Here is an 18417-nt window from a genome sequence, read left to right on the forward strand (position 1 = left end):
GTTGCTGTGGATGTGAATTCGATGATCCGACTCTTTTTGACCACACGGGTGGAATAATCCTGGCTCGATCACGGACACTAATTTTCTCCGAACCTCGTTGAAATCACCCGGGGCAACACGGCTGCTGCCGATGGTGACTGACTTCGATCGCGTTGTCTGCTTCCTGGCCACTTTGCTCGATTTCGAGCTACCAATTCCCGCCACCAGATGGCGGAATTAACACCACTCACGGATGTTGACGATCCAGATGATGCTCCCGTTGTTCGGTGATTTTTGTCGGCGCTCCCCGAACAGCAAGCAAGCTGCTGTCTTCGTCGGCGCGACTCTCCGGATGAATTGCTGTGACCGAAATCCACTCCCAATCGCCAACAAGGCTCCTCTGCCGTAGCTAATCCGAATATCGGCTCCTTCGCGTTCCCGGATGTACCGAAATCGACGATTCCAGCGATTGGCGTGCTTCCGCCTGGCAGCCACCCGCTCGAGCAGTACCCGAGATGAAGATACAGAAACCAAAAAAGAGAAGAAAATAAGGGGAAAAAGAAAAGCCCTACGGCAATTTGCCGTTAGATTGTGCGCTTTGGTTGGATCGTGCTCGAGTACTAACCCTTTTTCGAGGGGCTTCTTTGGCGCTTCCTTTTTTCTTCTTCCCAAACGGGCGGATTCTTCCGTTTTACTGTGTGAGCTGATGAACGCAAAAATAAAACGCGAATAGTTAATGCGTTGTTCGCTTGATGCTTTTTTCGCACTGAAACTCACCAGTATTCCGAGCAATTAACGGATCTCTTCGTGCGTTTTCCGTGATTTGTGCTTCTGTCGTGTTCCAGCGGTAGTTTTGCTTCCGCGTGTCGTGCCACTATCGTGTTCGCTGGAAATTTCGCGATTAGTTTGTTGTGATGGCTTTGCCTTTTAGAAAAAACTCACCAGTGCTGATTTGTCTTCCCAGCAAGGGATAGATTTGCCACGATTTTCCCGGCCGTTTGTCCTAACAGCCTGGCAAGTTAAATTTTCACTGCTGCACTACCGACACACTTCTTTACGACACGAGCACACTAAGCGGAAATGCGCAATTTGTCTCTTTTTGGTTTTGGTTCGACTCTCTTCTTTGATTTGGCAACTTTCTTGTCGTTTGTCGACATCAGGGTTGTGTTTGGTTTATCTCGATTGATGCACAGAGCAAAATGCACAGTTACCTTTTTAGTGATTTGACTGTTTATTGTTATTTTGTTGAACATGAATTATCCGAATTGGTTCATATAATTAGCAAATAAACCAAGTATAATTTGATTGTTACAAATGATAATTTTATAGTGCTCGGAGATTGGTATGACAAGCATTCGTATGGACCTGTTTTAGATAATTGACTAAATCAAACCGAAAAAATTTAAAAATTCATAAACTACCAACTTTTACAGAAAATTTACTTACAAGTTAAGAGCTTAAAATCAGTAGTAAATAGAAAAAAAATATTTTCGATATTAACTTTTCATAAAAAGATAGCCTTATTTATAACCTTTAATTTGATGTATAACACTTAATTATCGCAACAGTACAAGCAAAGATATTCAAACATTCACATCACATTCTTTGAATCATAATGTTGTCTCCATTCAAGTTTTAGCATCATGCAACCTGCAAAACGTGGCATCAAGAGGACTTGCTTACAACTTGACCAAAGCGCGCGCTTTTTTTAACTCCTGGCCCCGTCATGTGCCTAACGAAGAATCGATTTCTGACCACAGGTTTATCTATTTTGAACACTCAGGTGAGTTTTTAGAAACAATTACATTCAGAAACCCAAGAACAACTAATTGGGACCTTTATTTGGAGCATATTGCTATTAAATTTCATGGATATACACCTGAAATTACTACTCCTTCTGAGTTGGATGAAGTGGTTGCAAAAACCACCGAAATTATTTTAAATTCTTATGAAGAAGCGTGTCCCGTACGAACGTTGAAATTCAACAAAAACAGTACACCATGGTGGAACTCAAATCTCAGTAAATTACGAAAAAACTGCAGACGCTCTTGGAACCGAAGGCGCACGGAAGGTTTTGATGCCTTCAAGTTGGCTCGCAGAGCTTACCGGAAAGCAACAAGAGCTGCCGAACGCTCAAGTTGGCAGAACTACTGCACAAACATTTCAAGCTTGCACGAAGCAAGTAGGTTAAATAAAGTCTTAGCCAAATCAAAAGATTATCAGGTTTCATACCTTAAAACCCCTAGTGGTGATTATACATCAAGCGACGAAGAAACATTAAGTTGTCTATTCAATACTCACTTTCCAGGATGTGTTGATCGAGATTCATCGATAGAGCCTGAGTTCTTTTCTGGAAGTCTAGATTCCTTGCATTTTGCTCGGAAAATAGTTACTACAGAATCGATCAAATGGGCAATCGATGGTTTTGCTCAATACAAATCTCCTGGAAGTGACGGTTTATTTCCAGTTTTGCTTCAAAAAGGTTTCGATCATTTCAAACACATATTAAGAAAAATAATGATAAGCAGTTTTGCTCATGGATATATTCCTAAACTTTGGCGGCAGATAGCCGTGAAATTCATCCCTAAAGGGGGACGATCATCATACGACGAAGCCAAAAGCTTTCGTCCTATTAGTCTAAGTTCATTTCTATTAAAAGCACTTGAACGTTTAATTGATCATCATATCAGGCAAGAATGCCTTGTCCAACATCCGCTTAATGCGACACAACATGCATACCAAACAGGAAAATCAACATTAACTCTTCTGCACAACGTAGTACATAATATTGAAAATAGTTTTTCACAGAAAGAATCATGTCTAGGAGCATTTCTAGACATAGAAGGAGCATTTGATAATGTCTCGTTTACATCAATAATGGATGCGGCACTACTTCATGGAGTGCCTAGTGTTATAACTAACTGGATTAGCGCAATGCTAAGTAACAGGAATCTTCATTCGTCTTTAAGACAGGCCTCAATAACAAAAGTTAGCACACGTGGTTGCCCACAGGGAGGTGTACTATCACCTCTTTTGTGGAACCTGGTTGCAGACGGCTTGTTGAGAAAACTCAATGACCGTGGAATACCAACCTATGGATTCGCAGATGATTATCTTCTGCTGGTAAGAGGTTTGTGCATAAGCACATTATTTGATATAATGCAACAAGCTCTGCGCTCTGTTGAACGATGGTGTTCTCATGTAGAACTTTCAGTTAATCCTCTAAAAACTAATATTGTTTTATTTACTAAAAAACGTATCACCCGCGGGGTGCGCCCTCTGCTGTTTTATGGTTCCGAAATCACCGTGTCTAATCAAGTTAAATATTTGGGTGTCATTCTTGACTCCAAATTAAACTGGTCTGATCACATCGAATTCAGAATCAAAAAAGCATGCATGGCCTTCGGACAATGCCGACGTGCAATCGGAAAAAACTGGGGACTCAAACCCAAACATATTCACTGGATTTATTCCACAATAGTAAGACCAATTCTGGCCTATGGGTGTCTAGTGTGGTGGCAGAAAGGAGAAGTTGCAACAGTTCGGACTAAACTAAATCACCTTCAAAGAATGTGTCTTTTGGGGATGTCCGGATCGTTCACTACAACTCCTACTGCAGCACTAGAGGCTCTGTTTTCTATCAAACCTCTACACTTGTTCCTAAAACAGGAAGCCTTCTCATGTGCTTTTCGTCTACAGGCAGTTGGTCTCTGGCTGTCAGGAAATATCGAAAGATCATCGAGTCATACAAATGTGTGGCCTGAATTAGTAAGATTAAACAAGTTTAATCTAGCGCCAAACGATTTAACACTCTCGAGTAGTTTTCCCTACATGGGGTTTAAAGTCAAATTTCCTTCTCCTCAAGAATGGTTATCAGGTTTCGTAGAGGACCAAATGTCCTCTCATATTGTATTCTATACTGACGGTTCATTATCAAACGGCCGTGCAGGTGCAGGTATTTACTGTCACGAGTTGAACATAGAATATGCTCAACCTCTAGGAAAATATTGTACAGTCTTTCAGGCTGAGCTATATGCTATTATGTATGGAGTGCAAATTGCACTTCAAAAGAAGATTATGTTCAGAACAATTTATTTCTGTTCAGATAGCCAAGCAGCTATCAAATCACTCAGTGCTTCCAGTTCTAGATCAAAACTGGTAATCGCATGCCGGAAAGCAATCGAAGAACTTGCTGAAGGCAATGGATTAAACCTTCTATGGGTACCCGGACATAAGGGAATTTTTGGAAACGAATGCGCCGACGAACTCGCTAGAGCTGGGTCGGAAAAGGAATTTTACGGACCAGAGCCAGCTGTCCCAATATCACCATGTTGGTTCAGAAACCAAATTCAAACTTGGTCCTCTAACCAGCATGAACGATACTGGGAAGAGTTGGACACTTGTCGTCAAACTAAATTATTTTTAGAAAAACCATCTCCAATCATATCGAGTTACTTATTAACTTTAAATAAATTTCATTGCAGCATCTTGATCAGAGCACTCTCCGGTCATTGTAAACTCAACTATCACATGCACAACATTCAGCGTGCTGAATCTCCAGTATGTGGTAGTTGTGAATCAGATGTGGAAGATCCCTTCCATCTTATATGTAACTGTCCCTCATTTGCCAGACTACGTTTTCGTACTCTGGGATCTTACGCTTTAAGCGAATCTGAGTTTAAGAAATTAAACTTAAAAAACATTCTATCATTCCTTACCGAATGTAGAAAAGAGCTTTAATGCTAATAATCCCTAGTGGAAAGGCTTTATGCCATCTCAAATAGATTGAATTTATTTCTTCCTTTTATAGGTTTTTCAGGTTTCTCAGGTAAATGATGAAATCTTGGATAAAAAAAAAGGCTAGGCACAATTTTCCCGTATGTTTGGATAACGTGCCGCTATTAAGCCTACCCCATTCTGATACCTGATACCTGAACTTTTCATAAAAAGATAGCCTTATTTATAACCTTTAATTTGATGTATAACACTTAATTATCGCAACAGTACAAGCAAAGATATTCAAACATTCACATCACATTCTTTGAATCATAATGTTGTCTCCATTCAAGTTTTAGCATCATGCAACCTGCAAAACGTGGCATCAAGAGGACTTGCTTACAACTTGACCAAAGCGCGCGCTTTTTTTAACTCCTGGCCCCGTCATGGGGTACTTGATTGAATAAAATATGCTTTCTTGAGCACAAGTTGGTGTGGAGCAAACTTGAATGAAACATATTTTATCAAATCAAATTTGTTGCATAGATGTTTGAATAACTTTGCTAGCACTCTTGCGATCATTAAGTGTTATACATCAAATTAAAGGTTATAAACAAGGCTATCTTTTTATGAAAAGTTTATATCGAAAATATTTTGTAACGAATGAATTTGTCCCAACACTCTGCAGCTTAAGCGCCACCTTCGTTAATGAAGGGCTGCGGAGGCGTTCTTTAAGGGTGCCCGGCTTAAGCCTCCCTCTCAGGGCAGGTTGAAATTTTAAATCAAACGCACTCAATCACCATTCAGCGCTTCCAACAACTTCTAAGAAGGGTCCTAACGTTTCACCCAGGATAATCGAAGAGGAAATCTCAAAGCAGTGCAATATTCAAAAAAAATCTACGATCCCGTCCCGGAAGATTCGTCAACCCTTCCTCAAAATAGGCCAATCAGCATAAATACCATACAACAAAAAAAAACGGTCTGGCCTAATATCTCAATCAGTACGTAAGGTCACGTGGTTGAGCTTTTTAAACACTTTTCCCCTTACAAGCTAACAAACCTGTTGCTGGTAGATCTCCTTCCGGGAGTCCTGGCATCCCTGGCCGAGGCTGCGATGATTTGGCGATTCAGCTTTTCCGATGAAGAGCTTTTTATAAGATGGAAGCTCTATCACTTGACGACGCTTTTAGCTCGAGAACCGGCCACGCGGTGGCAGTAGTAACGGAAGTGAGGCGGAAATGTTGTCGAGCTCCACCTGAGACCGGAATTGCCACGGGAAAATTTCCTGAACCAGTAACTCTTTGGTCGTATAGTCAAACCAGGGGATGGATGAGTGCCACGTTTTTCTTTTCAGCAATAGGGTGACCAACGCAAGCGATCAGATGAGGTTTTCATACATAGCTTTATTCCAAAAGTTGTTGATTTTGGGAACTCTAGATTTACACCCACGTTGAACGGTGGGATTAACCTGTTCAACGTTAAATTTACAATCTTTAGTCACTATTGTACAATTATAAGGCCAATATCTTCTTACCTTAAACTCTTCAATAATATGCACCGATGATTTCTAATGTGATGCACCTACTCGCTCGATTTAGAAAAATCTGACTATAAAAAATGAGGTTCATGAAACACATGTCACTTCACAAATCTTTTTGTAAATTTTACTCACGATGTTCGATTCGGTTAACAATTTTATTTTAGCTTTTAATCGAACTCTGATTTTTTTCGAGCAATCAGAACGCTTTTGGAAGCCTATAATATAAACTCTTTAATCTATAAACTGATTAAAAACTTCCTTAAAGTTTCAAACTTACTTTAGCGCGTCTTAACAGTTGCACGGCACCACACCTTTTGACTCTACTATCAGTTGAGCTGACGGTCTTCCAACCAAGAAAATGAACACCCCATTGCTTCAAACAATGCCTGAAGGCATTGGATGCTGTTGAAGTTTCCTCTCTTCTCATCTCTTTTGATCCCTAAGCTAAATGGGGCTGATCTCCTCTCCCACACAATCTTTTTGGGAGGAACCACGACCTTCAACAAATTTCCCGCTAACAAGCCCATCTTTGCCTTTTAGATATCGTTAGAAAATCTGAATGAGATCCCTGGCGGAACTCAGTAGGTAGGAAACTTTTTAGCCTCAGGAGTTCTTCTATTAACCAACAGATGGCAGTTAGAGCAGCTGATAGTAAGTCGGCCACTTAGAGTCAAATGGACAACATAGTTGATTCCAAATTCATGTGTTACAATTTTTTTTCTATTTACTACTGATTTTAAGCTCTCAACTTGTAAGTAAATTTTCTGTAAAAGTTGGTAGTTTATGAATTTTAAATTTTTTTCGGTTTGATTTAGTCAATTATCTAAAACAGGTCCATACGAATGCTTCCCGAGCAGACTTTTATGGCAAAATTATACCTAATTTTGCTATCATGCCTTGAAAGTAAAATGAGGTATCATTTTGCCCGAATAAAGGTGGTACAATGCCAAAATTTGGGTCTCACTTTTCATATGCCGATACCACAATTATACCAACTGTAGGTTTCACTGAAACCTTAATGATACCTCGTTTAACCACCATATCAAAACGCGTTTTGAGAGCATAATGATGCCCATTTTTGGTTTCGATTCCATCCTAAATTTGGCATCGGTGTGCTTTCAAAATTCATTTGAAATGGTTGGTTTAACGAGGTGTCAATGAGCTTTCATTACAACCAAAATAAGGCATAGCTGTGCAAACCGTGTATAAGTAATGAGAGCAATGTTGGGGCATTGTTTCACCGTTATTCGGGCAAAACTGGACCAAATTTAACTAACAAAGCATGAAAGCGAATAAACAATTAAAGTTTGTTCTGGATTGTGTAATGCCCCATGAGATAATTCAAAGAATTTCTTAAATCGCCTGTCTTTATGCAATCACCCAGCGTTACACCGTTACACTTATACGAAATTCCTCATTTACAAAATCGCCTTCAGTTATGCAGCGTTTAGCGTCGGTTTGGCAGTAGTCTGTTTTTTTTCGGGGATGATAACCAAAATGTTCATAACAAACTAACAAGATTTGTGAACTTCAAAAAACATTTAAAACATAATTAAAACCCCTATAACTTGCGATTTTTTTAAATTAGGATGATTAAAATCTAAGTTTTCTAAAATCACTTTTTATAGAGGTTTTAATTGTAGTTGATTTTTTTTCTAATTTCTTAAATCTTTATAGTTTTGAATGAACGTTTTGGTTTTCATCACATACAACTTCAAAAACTCTTTTTAATTCACCAAATCATTGTGCAATCTTTATTGAGTTATTTAAAATATGTTGTGAACCTAATTATAAAACCATATTTTCATGTGGGGATCTTTAAAAAAAACAAACGCTACCAGATTTTTTTATGATTAAAAAGAAATGGCTCATGCTATTGTTTTTATCAAGTTCTTATTATAAAGCTAAAAATTTGAGATAATATAAAGAAATGCCAATTTATTCAACACTTCTATGCATAATGTTTATTCAAACCTACCACACATCAAAGTATAAAAAATATTATTTTGAGTTTATTGCAATAACATTTTTTAAAAAAATTCCAACCATGTGGTTATTTATGATTCATAGAGACTCAAATTTATGTTAGAATTTTTAAACAGGTAGAATTTACAACGACTTGGCAAAAAACAGTTAAAAAATAAGTAAATTTGATTTTTGAATTGAATTTGAAATTGTTTTGAAAATCTTTTCCAATATCTCACACATAAATAAAGATTCGATGAAATGAATATCATAAATCAATTTAAAACATTATGAAAAATGGAGTTATTACAATAAAAGGACAAAATAACTTAATGAACAATGTTTGGAAGAAACTTGCAAAAACAAATTGAAATTTATCAATAATAATTCCTAAAATAATTTTTAACTTTGGTAAAAAAAACTTTCCTAGTTCAAAATAACAGCTTCAATGTATTCAGTTGTGTTATTTCAATTAAAATAATAGATATAATTGGACTGCATCAATAATTACCAGTTGTAAAATCATTAATCTAAAGATAAAAAAGCTTAAGCATAACAAATTGCATACATGAGGGTGTTTTATGTGTTAGGGACATAAGGGCTGTTATAAGTTTTAGTGACAATCAATTTTTTCAATTACCAATCAATAATTAGATAAGCGGCATAGTCTTGGCATTTAATTAAGAAAAATGTGCATTTAACACCAGTATACATGTAACGTTATATCAGATTATTACATCTAAATGTTTTGAACACTTTTATGAGCTCATAAATTTTCTTTTTTCGTGCATGTTACGATAAGCTTCAGAAGGAACTAATTTTATACGTCAATTATATATCTTTTACTTTATCCAATGGGTAGTATGTTATAGTTGATGCCGCTTAATTTAAATGTTTCATGAGTATTTCTCCACTTAGAACAAATGAGGGTTATATATGTTCACAATACAATGTTCATAATATCGTCTATTTTTATACAGTGTTCATGGTACATTAGTCATAATGAAAAATAATTTTGATATTGAATGCGAATATCATATTACTTTAATTATTTACCAGTTGACAAAAACCAGTAGGAACCTATCTCTACTTACGAGTGAACGAAGCTATTGTTAATTTTTAATGCAAGATCCGGTTGGAAATCAGAAAAAAAACATTGACACGTACCGTTACATCTGATGTACCTACTTATAAACAACATCCATGTTTCCCAAGCGTTTTCTCCTGAGCGGATCTGATGTTGACGATACTGGACACATTTCTATTTCGGTGTTTGGACCGTGTTGTTGCGGATTTTTCGGTTTTAAGAAGTTGTTTCTTCTTTGTGGCAATTTTTTCTCCGCTAACTTTGCCCATCTACTTATTGCGACGGTTCTTGCATTGGTTGATGAGGACATTTTCCGGCATACTTTCTTCTTCTTCTTCAGCTGCTGTTCTAAGAGTAGAACTCCCGTATGGTTCGAAACAATCATATCCCGCCAAAGTCCCGGGATAGGCGACGGGATTAACATTCCTGATTTGCTGCGGCTGGTGCAATGGTAATTACTATGAGTAAAGCGAAATTTTTGTTGTTAGTTGATACCGATTTTTGCCAAACTGCAGGAATATACCTTTTCTACTCACCACAACACCGCTTAGATGCTGAGATCAAACGATTGTGACTGAATCTCCAACTACTACCTTTGCCAACGTCCTAGAATGTTAGTCGATCCGGTTATCGTTACTGCAGTCTCGGATGATATAGAAATTCGTCGCGGCGTAAAACAAACAAAACGATTTAAACATTTCGCTTCACATCAAAACGGATCAAAACAAACCAAGTGCTTGGATCGGTAGCTTAACCATATGCCCACTGCCTCTGTATATCATGATGCAATTATTTCTCCTATAGGAGCTACAGTTAAAATGATCTTAAATATTTTCTTCACAGTTTTTCAGTTGTTTAAAAATAGTTGTTAAAGACTAATAAATAAATAAATAAATAATTTATTGCTGTAGTAAATTTAAATATCGATCAGATTTTCATCAGAACATAGCCACTAGAGAAAAAAATGACTGAATTTGTTTGTTGATGTTAATTTCTTCTATGTTATTAATTCTAATCAGTTTTCCGTTACGTGAAATGAAACATGCAGTCCAATTTTCCTTAAAAAACCTGTTTATAAATAAACAAAGTAGAACTGACTGAGAATTTCATGGATTATTCTTACAATTCAAATTCTTACAAATTTAAAATAAAGATTTTCAAAAAAAAAAATGACAAATCCTGTTTTAAAATTTTAGAGTACATTTCATAAGGCCGAAACTGCCAAATGTAAACAAATCGAGTTAACAGTCATTCTGGATGTACGCGGTAGCACTTTACTTAATAAAAGCGGGTTCATCTTAAAATCACTTGAAACTTTAAAAAAATTGATAAAATTCAATTCAACTTCAATTCAATTCAATTTCCTGTTGATGAATTTTCGTTGAAACATGAAGTTACGCGTATTCAAAATGGGGTTAATATTTCTATTCGTGTAGGGCCAATTGGCGTAATTGAGTTGACCGTGTGTGACAAAACGGCCTAATTAGTTTTTTCGTGTACGACCAAAGGGCGTAACTGCAAAACCAAAACTTAAACAACCGATAAATCGGACAAAACTTGCAGGCATAACTGGAATCGAAAAAAAAAGAAGGACAAAACTCGAAAATATCTGAAATTTGTGAAAAAAGTTAAAATTCTTGATTTGATTTTCAAATAGGATTTAATTAGATGTACTAAAATTTCAAACGCGTTTTTCTCGTTTCGAGCTAACTGCTAGTAACGCCCTTATGAAATGTTACGCTAGAATTCTTGATTTAAACGTTTGTGGAGTATCTTTGGATTCTATCGTGTAAATTTTATATCACATTATGCTTTTATTTTGATCCTGAGTTCAAATTCCATTTAAATAAAGTAATGCCAATTTCTACTATCCCATCGAATTCTACTCTGCTCGGGTTTGTTTCCAGTTTAAATTTTACAACTTCAAAAAAAATTCTTAGCAGTAAATAGCATACCAAATTATGCTATAATTCTGATCTCACTTTTCTGTTCTGTTTAAATAAATGAATGCTCAATGATGCCTTATTTAGCTGTCACCGAAAATTCCACACCTAATAGTGCTATCATTTTGCTATCAATGCCTTACAATGGTCTTGTTTTGCCATCATCTTTCAACATATTGATACTTAAATGAAACCTAATTTTGCCTTCGATCGAAATACAACACCAAATAATGCTATCATTTTGGCATTGATAGCTGATTATGGTTACATTATGCTATCAATTCTGGCATCAAAGTCTGCTCGGGAATTGTCATACCAATCTCCGAGCACTATAAAATTATCATTTTATATTAACAACAGTTTGCTAGGAACACATCTACGAAAATTTTACAGAAAAATGGACTTTTTTCAATAAAACTCCTAGCGCACGCCGGAAACTTACTCAAATGAGCTCAAATTTGGCCAGAGTACTTGAAAATGAATGAGGATCAAACCCTGTAAGTGGCGTTGCGATCAGCGAAAAAAGCCGAAAAGTGAACTAGTCTAGTGAATATGGAAAGTCTGGAAAGTCAAAACGCATAATAAGACAACCCAATCACTTTGTGATTCGTTGACAAAATGTCTTAAAAATTCGTTTAAACAACGATGATTCCTTTCGAGACTTCCAATTGTCTCTGGATGGTATGGTGTTGAAAAAGAATGTGAAATATGAAGTAAGTAATTGATTTTACTAAATACTTCATTTTTATATTCGGTACCTTGATCTGTCCTGATCACAGATGGGGTTCCGTATATTAAAATACAGTTTTCAATAAAAGCTTTGGCTAATGTTTCTGCTTGTTTGTCGGGGATAGGTTTGATTATGACGCATGTTGATAGACCGCATTGAATAGTTAATGCGTATCTGTTGCCTGAATTTGATTTTAAAAAATGGTCCAATAGTATCTAATGCTACTGATGTGGATGGTTTTTGTGGAGTTGGGGTTATCGTGAAATTTTCTAATGTTTTCTTTAAATGTTTATTTTCTTTGCATTTCACGCAGTTTTGGGTGTAATTTGCGATTGATTTTTTCATATTCGGCCATGGTTTTAAGTTTTCGATATAACCTAGGGTTACCATACGTACTCTTTTAAGAGTACATCTACTCTTTTTCGAACGAGAAATAAGCGTACTATTCTTTTTGTAGAATATTGCGGAATGTACTATTTTTTTGTTGAAAGACATTTTATCATAGAAACAAACTATTTTCTTCCAGTTCTCAAGTTTGTGTTCCTATATGTACATGAAGTCCGAAAGAAATGCAACCCTTTATGCATTCATGGCACGATATTTCAGGTTTCTCTACTTTGTTGAGTTCTTCGAACGATGAATTAAAATGAAAAGCATCACAAATCGATTATAATCTAAATTTTTCGTTAAAAACAAGTTTGCTTTTTCATCAGCAGTACTTTTATATAAGTAAAACACAACAGCTTCGAAAGTTTTAATACCACTTACTGTACAGGCAATAAGCGTCTTTGAATATGCAATTAGCGCCCAAGCAGTTTTCAAAGGGCACAACAGCAATTTGAACTCTTTTTGAAATGCAACTTTTTCTCATGTTTGCGATTATTTAATCTCTATCTCTTCGAATAATCCAATGAACCTTTGATTTTTTACCAAAAATCTGCAAAAAAAAAATGAACAAAAACTAAAAACGATAATTTTTAATTTGTTAAAGTATTTTTTGAAAAGTCATGATTGCCTAGTAAGTCACATAACTAGCAACTAATTGTCACTATTTGCATTTAAATTTCCTGGTATCTCCCGTTTCTCTCAAATATTTTGAAATATGATTTCAACGTACTCTTTTTTGGCATTGAAAGATATGGTAACCCACCACACTGAGCAAAATCGGGCTATAAACAGTATTGGGAATTTTAGTATTTTTGCACTACTAGAAAATCCAATACTTTTTATAGATGAGCGCAAAATTTTGCGCATATAGTTTAGCGTTCCGATAAATTTTATAGGAATAGTGAAAGTAATTTAATCGTTATTTGATAAAAATGATTATTCTAGACAATGAAATGAATGTATTTAATTCTACTTTCGATTTTTAAATGGATTTGTTATGAAAAATAAAAGATCTGGGCTTGAAGCATTATAATATTTTATTTATATCTCCTATCCTATCCACTTCCACAGTGGGAGAAGAAAAAAAGACAACTTACAGCAGGTGGGGTGATGCGATGCGAGAAACGTTTCCGGCGGATATCTGCTTTTGGATTTGGTGGTGCTGCTGTTGTCGCTGGTGGTGGCGATGGTGATACGATCAGCGACGGCTTAGTGCGCTTCCGCCGTCGGTGAGAAAAACTGGCTCCTGGTAGCTGCTTCTGTTGTGTTGATCTCTTCCTCCAGCTTTCGGAATGTTGTGATTGGTTATGTTTTCGCAATCATGATTGAGGAACTGGACAAGTGATGTTTTTTCCGCCAAGTATTGCTCCTGCTGTTCAGGATGTGAATGCATGGTCGTTTCTGCCCAGTTTTCACCTCGTTCGGCGCTGGAACTGTTCCGGCGTTTGGTAGCCGGATTGTAGAGTTTTTTCGCTTCTACTGCGAGCTGTACGGGGGGTAGAATAAAATTAAAATTATCGCTCAATAAAACAGTTTTTCCACTTACCTTCATCGCTAGCGATGTTTTCGGCCTCGGTGCGTACAGTTTTCATTACTTTTTTGGCCATTTTACGGGTTTTCTTACCAAACCAAATCTTACAAATCAGTCTATGTCGAGTCGATGCGAATTGTTAGTAAATTTATCAGATATGCAAAATATAAATTTTATATTAATATAAACATTTGAAAATTAATGGATTTTCTAATACATTTGATTAAGATTATTAAGCTCATGGTATTCATTAGATTTTCCTATACTTTTTAGTATGTTTTTCAGCGATAAAATACACTTGCAGAATTTATTGATTTTTCCAATAACTTGTACAGGATAAATCATTACTTTGTATATGAGCGATTAACTTTAAAAATTATTGGAATGACCTAGTAAATTTTATTTGCAATTGCGGAGTCATGATTTTCTTTAATAATTTTATTTATTTCATTTTCATCATTAACTTCTCGTTGTGGTTGGTATAAAATAATTTATATAAATCGAAGGTGTTGAGTGCATGCTTTTTTTAATTCGTTTATACTCATTATTTTGAAAATTGTACTCGAAAGCGCTAGAGCTTTCTTTTCAATTTTCAGTTCGTATGCATTTTCATCTATTTTCTTTAATAATGTAGCAACCATTTTATTAATTTCATTTATTTTGTCTTTGTTATATTTTTTATTCATTAGTTTGCATATTAGGCCATTTTTGTTATTTTGCGTTGTTTTTTCAATAGTTAACTTGGGTAAATTGTATACTTCGTGGATATTTAATGATTCAAATATTTTGAGTTGATCAGGTTCCATATCTGAAATCACGTTATTTTGCTGTTCTTCATTTCGTTGTTTCTTCTTTGATTCTGCTCTTGTTTCGACTCTTAACACTGATAGTTTAGTCAGTGTATCTGAGTCAATTTTTATTCTTGATAGGGCATCCGCACCTACATTTAATTTTCCTTTAACGTACTGAACTTCGAAGTTTAAATCTTCTAAGTCCAGACGCATTCTTGTTAGTTTTGACGAAGGGTTTTTCATCGAGAACAGTTACACAAGAGGTCTGTGGTCTGTTTTCACAAAAAACAGATTTGTTGATTTGATGTTGATTTGTTGGATTCTCCCTTTGTGAACGCTCTTGTTTTTTTTAGCTAAAATTGCACCACATGCTACTTTCGAAGCATCGGTAATAAGTGTGAAATCTTTGGAAAAGTCCGGAAATTGTAAAATCTGGGGTGAAAGAAGTTTATTTTTAAAGTGTTTCAAATGCTGTTTGGCATTCCGAAGTCCATATAAATGTAACACTCTTTCTTAGTAATATATTTAAAGGATGAGCTATTTGGGCAAAATTTTGAATGAAACGTCTGTAGTAGTTGCAAGAAGCTACGAAACGACGTACATTGTCTGCGTTTTCTGGAATAGGGTATTTTTCAATTGTTGCATTCTTAGAAGGATCTGGTGAGATTCCTTTTTCTGGGATGTGATGACCTAAATATGTTACATCACTTTTGAAAATATTGCATTTTGACGGATTGAGTTTCAGATTGTAATATCTTAATTTTTCAAAGACTTTTTCTAAATTTTTCAGGTGATGGTTGGATGAACAGCCCACTACAATAATGCCGTTCATGTACAAGAACGCACGGTGGTAATCCACTTAGAGCGATAGTCATCATACGTTGAAAACTATTGGGTGAGATGTTTAGTCCAAAAGGCAAACAATTAAATTCGTAATGCCCTGATGAACAGGAAAATCCTGTAAATCTTTAAGAATCTTTGTCAAGTTCAATTTGGTGGAAACCTGACATCAGATCTAATGTTGAAAAGTATTTGGCTCTACCCAAATTATTAAATATTTCATCAATGCGGAGTAGAGGAAATTTATCCGCAATGATACTTTCGCAAGTACGTAATGGAATGTGTACCATCTGTGTGTGTACCTTCGTGTCTACCAACGCAGACGACCCAGATGCTGACCCTTTCTCCGAGACCTATGGATGCCGCCGGTTGACTTTGGAGGAACGAAGACAAGCGGATTTGGTGCTGCTGGTGAAAGTATTTAAGAACCATCTTTGGCGGCGTACAGGAGAACGTAGTGTGGAGGCGAAGGATGAACCACGAGCTCGCGCGACTCTACGGCGAACCCAGTATCCAGAAGATGGTGAAGGCTGGCCGGATACGCTGGGCTGGACATGTTGCAAGAATGCCGGACTACTGTCCTGCAAAACAGGTTTTCGCTACGAATCCGGTAGGAACAAGACGAGCGGGGGCGCAACGAGCGAGGTGGTTAGACCAAGTGGAGCGTGATCTGGCGAACGTGGGGTGTCCGAGAAATTGGAGAACGGTTGCCATGGACCGAGTGAATTTTAGGAATTATGTTCGTCAAGTTATGTCGTGAGACGGAATATTACTTAACAAACCATAGCCGCGTATGAGCAGTATATCAGCATTTCAGTGCCTACTAGCCGTAAAAAACGTTTACAAATGCCAATTGGCCCTGTGACATTGTAGCGTTATAATTAAGTATTTGTGATTATTAAATTTTGAGCGTGTAGTAATTGTATTTATTTGAGCCAAAATTAACTGTTTAGAATAAAGAGTGTTAATTGTCAAACGTGCACGTGCAACAAAACATAAACAATGATCAACGTAAACAACAATCAACGATTAAACACGACACCAGCAGAAGAAATTATTTATTAATTTCGACTCGTTATTGAAACCTACCATTCGCTCGCGTCCCTGTGCCACTGTTGACAAAGGAGGCAAGTGTTTCTTGAAGGATTTAAGGTGAGAACATTCGATTAACCTTGCTGAACAATCAGACGTCTCTATATGAACCTCCAGGCATCCGGAGACGAACCCAGCGGGAATGCAGACGGAGGACAGTAACGAGCTCGCAGGAAAAAGAAAACAAAAAGAAACCAACCGTACAACGGGTGAGTGAACGAAATTTTAATTGTCATGGCTAAATTGCGTCATCACATCGTCGATTTTGTAGGATACAAGCCAAACCCTCACCTGTGCCCTCACCTAAGCAATCATCAGATCGACGGTGGAAGCCAGAACCGGGACAAACAACGACCCCTAGTGGGTGAGTAAAAAGTTTGTAGTACGGAAGAGATAAAATGCTAAGACATTGTCGTTTGTCGATAGGTCGTTGTTGCAGAGCCGAGTGTCATTGTTCGGGAGCTCAACGCACTATTAGTGCTCGTTTGGCCAAGTCGCAACAGAACCAGCTGGAAGCAGAGAGCGGAAGTGCTCCGGGCAGTGGTGCGTGCCCGTGGAGCAGTGCAACCAGGCAGGGTTGCCAGAAAATCCGAGATATTAAGCTGTGATACACCTGTGCCGTCCAAGCAGCTGTGATATGATTGTTGTGCGTTTGATGTTAGAGTAGGAAACGGGCCCGTGAGTAGAAATTATGTTAAGCTAGCCTAGGTTTTTAATGTGTCGTATAAGTAAAAATGTAAATTGCTACAAGTTTTGGGTTTTGAGTGTTAGTGTTTTGGGATTTAGTTAGCCGTGCAGCACACACTGAGAGTCAGTGGTGCTCAACCTGTTTCAACATTCAAACTTCAACTAAGCTCTATATGAGCTGATAGTAAATGTCAGTGCCTTTAACCGGCTTTGTGGGTGTCATTTACCAAAAACAAAAATCAACATTAGCTTCGTTCAATCGTAAGTAGCGATTGGTTTCGACTAGTTTCTGTCAAGTGGTCGTTGTTTAATGGGCTGATGTTTTGGTCGAAACAGGTCTGGTCGTTGTTCAACGGAGCAAGTTGAAATCGATCGAAACTAGTCGAAACCGATCCAGCTCGAAAGCAGGATTCATTTCTACCACGTTAACACACATGCAGCGTGTGTGTTAGACAGAGAGCATTTCGTGCTCTGGATGTTTGGATTCAATCGGCGGTCGGTCCTGTGTGTTTCTTGTCGGGATTGTCGCTGTGCTTCCTGCAATTAATTTTTCATACATGATCTCTGCTGGCACCGCAATCAAACGGTTTGATGTGGTGCTTGCGAGAGGTACTTTTGAACTTTTTAGGTACCAACCAAAGCCGTGCGAACCCGCCCCCCATGGAGATTTTTTCCAAGTAAAATTTTCGTAGAGTTCCGGAATATTACTTGACCTTAAAAGGTGTTTAATAATAAGTGTTGACAAACAAGTCAGAAATTTGGTTCGCCTCCGGCGGAATTAACACTTTAATCAACCTAATTTTATTTGACGACACTATAATTGAAAATGTAATGTTTAATTGTAAATTTTAAATTGCAATTCAATCAACCTTTTGTTTTAATTGAAACTCTAAATAAGACATACAAAAACACTAGCTCGTCATTTGAATGGGTTTTAATTAAGAAGTGTAACTGAATAAGAACATAGTTTGAAACGAACCATTTTAACTTCAAAATTTATTAATCGAATACTTGTTTTATACATCGAAAAGTTGGAAACCATGTAACAGGAGTTCATTTATGTAATTGAAAATGTTCTGATGATATTTATGTGCCCTGAATCTGAATATGCAATTTTTCTACTAGCTCT

At 36.9% G+C, this 18417-nt stretch overlaps 2 long non-coding RNA genes across 2 annotated transcripts; both read right to left on the reverse strand.

Moving 5' to 3' along the window:
* Positions 1 to 615: 615 nt before the first annotated feature.
* LOC129748732 (uncharacterized) lies at positions 616 to 1286 on the reverse strand. The gene is made up of 3 exons (XR_008737796.1): positions 922 to 1286; positions 757 to 865; positions 616 to 682 (listed from the first exon to the last, which is right to left on the reverse strand). It is a non-coding gene; the product is annotated as an uncharacterized LOC129748732 (long non-coding RNA).
* A 7564-nt stretch (positions 1287 to 8850) lies between these two features.
* LOC129749033 (uncharacterized) lies at positions 8851 to 9990 on the reverse strand. Its single transcript, XR_008737905.1, has 2 exons — positions 9824 to 9990; positions 8851 to 9745 (listed from the first exon to the last, which is right to left on the reverse strand). It is a non-coding gene; the product is annotated as an uncharacterized LOC129749033 (long non-coding RNA).
* Between the last annotated feature and the right edge of the window lie 8427 nt (positions 9991 to 18417).

Source organism: Uranotaenia lowii, chromosome 2 (assembly GCF_029784155.1).
Source record: "Uranotaenia lowii strain MFRU-FL chromosome 2, ASM2978415v1, whole genome shotgun sequence".
NCBI classification, from domain to species: Eukaryota; Metazoa; Arthropoda; class Insecta; order Diptera; family Culicidae; genus Uranotaenia; species Uranotaenia lowii.